The sequence below is a fragment of the Lactuca saligna genome, chromosome 5 (assembly GCF_052625555.1).
Source record: "Lactuca saligna cultivar CGN05327 chromosome 5, ASM5262555v1, whole genome shotgun sequence".
Taxonomy (NCBI): domain Eukaryota; kingdom Viridiplantae; phylum Streptophyta; class Magnoliopsida; order Asterales; family Asteraceae; genus Lactuca; species Lactuca saligna.
In genome coordinates, this window is record NC_136421.1 from 307,052,755 (window position 1) to 307,056,091 (window position 3,337).

The 3,337-nt window shown below is 31.5% G+C and overlaps 1 long non-coding RNA gene across 1 annotated transcript; it reads left to right on the plus strand.

Annotated features, from left to right (window-relative positions):
* Positions 1-609: 609 nt before the first annotated feature.
* LOC145047254 (uncharacterized) lies at positions 610-2,164 on the plus strand. Its single transcript, XR_013682173.1, has 4 exons — positions 610-772; positions 974-1,041; positions 1,652-1,728; positions 2,036-2,164. It is a non-coding gene; the product is annotated as an uncharacterized LOC145047254 (long non-coding RNA).
* The last annotated feature ends 1,173 nt before the right edge of the window (positions 2,165-3,337 follow it).

Genomic DNA, 3,337 nt, shown 5'->3' on the forward strand with positions numbered 1-3,337 from the left:
CGTGAGTAGTGAATTTATGATAGAGCGATATTTAGCCTTAGCGATCTAAACAAAAGTCGTAGAATATGTTAAACTAAGAACATCGATAAAAAGAACGCCCAAATCTGACTTCGTATGAAGAAGTTATGAGATTTTAAACAGACCAATCCTGTCCCGGCCTGTTAAAAATATAACTTTAAAAGTAAAGTCAAAATTAGCTGACGGAGTCTAAACGAAAGTTGTAGAGTACGCCTCCACCTACGCGTGGATATAAGGAACGTCAAAAACGGAGTTCGTATGAACGAGTTACAAATTATAATAGCATATTTACGTATTAAAATAAAGTATAAATCATGTATACGTACACATATATATACATATGTATATATCATTTGAAAGGTATCGACGATGCGGTCATTATAAGACTAATGTTGAATTCTTTCGACATTAGTTTAGTACAAATATCATTAAATCCATTTAAAATAGTATTATAGAGGGGTGTTTAGTTGTTTATATAACTAAAAGGTCATTAAGTAATTATGGAGGGTAGTTTTTGAAAATTCAATTAGTATAAATAAGAGCCTTGGGCTCTCATATTTCTTGCACCATTCTCTTGATTCAAGAGTCTTTCTCTCCTTATCCCCCGAGCATTTCGGTCCCTCGTGATTCGACTTCTCTTTCTGTAGTTTAGTATAGTAAGGTGAGCGCTGAAGCGCTGCACGAATCTTTCTTAGAAAGATTCAGCGACGAAGTTCTGCCCCTGCAGAGCCCGACTCCTAGCTAAAACCCCCTTGTAAGTAAGTTATGCTTACCTTATTTTAATATAGCTTATATTTAAAATTAGTATTGTTATTATGAACTTATAATAAATATTTGGGCTATTATTATGGGTTATATAAGTATTTCTTTTAACGCTTATATAATAATAATAATAGCTAGACTATTAATTAGTCTCGGCGAATAATAGACTAAACTCTAGTGGTAATAATACTAGGTTTCATCGAAGAAAATTCTATTTAAGAAGCGAAGCGCTGTCTGAGTTCGGAATCACCACCTTTTCAAGTGAGTGCATAGTTACTTTCATCTTACACATAGATATGAAGTATTTTATATATTACGTGCTATATGTGCATATTATCTGTATACTTGTTATCTATGCTGGATGAATGTTTTTATACAAGTTTTAAATGATTTAAACTGTATATGTAATTTATATCTACAAAAATGTTGGGGTAAAACATGGGTAGATGTAATAAGATGATGTGTGATAAAATGATGAGAGGCCTCGATGTTGTTGTTGTTGATCCAGTCATCTAGCGGAGTATAGATGACGACCACAGACTCTTCTAGACAGTCCAGTGGAACACTAGCAGGCTCGCAACCTGTAGGTGTTGTGAACAATGTGCTCACCGGTGTACTCCATCCCCCACATGGTTTCCTATTAGGACATTTATTGCTGAGGAATCCCCTTAGCAGTAGTGTCCGTCCCGATGATTATCCTTAGGCTAGGTCCCTTATAATAGGTGTTTAGGGACGTAATGTGAGGATAACGGGAATGGGTAATCAGGTTATTATTGATTGATGGAATTAATAAACTTATTTATTGTGGGTTGAAAACCCTATGTGCTCACCAGGCTCCCAAGCCTGACCCACTCAGTTTTATGCATTACAGGTAGTGGCGCATGAGCATAGGTGTGATGTTTTGGACGAGGGATTACGGATATAGGCCTGTAGATATGAAATAATGTAGTAAGGCTTATATTGTACTGTTTATACTTTTGATCTGTACGAACATGACATCCCGAGTCTTTTAATGAAACACATTTCTATGGAAATGCTTTTGATAAATCTTTATCATATTATTGTTTTGGGACAAATTCCGCAACCCTTTTATTAAAAGATAACTCTGATTTTGAAATAAAGTATAAACAAAACCGGTCTTTTCTGGCCGTGATTTTGGGGATGTTACACATAATGCATGTTGTTATATGATGTGTGGTAGTATTTTGGGGAAACCCACTAAGCTTAGGCTTATAGTTTTATTTTATGGCTTCAGGTACTTCATAGGACAAGGGCAAGGCAAAGGCTTGATCGTGCACATCATCCTGGACTTTTACACGATTTATGATTTTGGGATACTCTGATATATGATTGTAACCTTTGGAAACTTTCTTTTTATAGAACTTATGGATTTGAAATGCTTTTGAAAAATAATCATTTTGCCTTTATTTTTGGGATGTTACATATATGTATATGAATAAGTTTATGCATATGCATATGAATAAGTAGATGAATATGCATATGCATGAGAATAAGTATATGGCATATGCATAGTCATATGCATATGAATAAGCATATAAATATGCATATATACAAAAATAAGTATATGCATATTCATCAGTATATGTATATACATGTGAATAAGTTTATGCAAATGCATAAGAATAAGCATATGTATATGTATATGAATAAGTATATGCATATGCATAAGAATTAGTATATGTATAAGACAATTAAATTCATATGATTACGCTTATGTATATAACATATGCATATGAAGGATATACATATGCATATAGATATGCATAAAATTACATATACAATAGAATAAGTATATTGATATTCATAAGTATATGCATACATATATAAATAAGTATATGCATATGTATATGCATAAGATAAGTATGTGCATATGTATAAGAATAAATATATTATGAACATGTATATTAATTTTTAAAAAATATATATATAATTTTCTTTTTCAAGCAAGCAAAAATATTCTTTATATTTCGAAATTAATATTAAAATTCATTTTTGTAGTATACAAGAGAACACATAATGAGTTTATATTAGAAATACTTGGTTTCACATCAAATTTGAAGTGCTCTCATGATTTCTCTTGGAAAATATATGAAGCGTGCCTATAAATAAAAAGGAAAATGAAAATGAATTGATCTTTTAAAATATAACCTTTAGATAAATCTTGCCTCAACTATAACAATGTCATATTTGAAGAAAATCTCTGATAATCCATGAGAAATAGGTTGTTGTAAACACCACCGATTATAGCAAAAAAATGTCAACTTTGAAGCTTAATAAGTCGATATCCATAGCTTAGTAGAAATAACTTTATAAAGTAATGTTTGTAATCTATAAAACAAGGAGTGCACAAAAAAGAATTAAACAAAATGGAAGCGTAACAAATTAAATATGGTTGTTTGAAGCTGGTTGTTTAAATACATGAAAATGCTCAAACGTTCAGACATCAATGTTCATGTCTGGATAACTCTAGATCCGAAAACATTCAGATGAAATAAATAATATGTAACTTGTATACTCCTAACATGGTTTCCAAAAA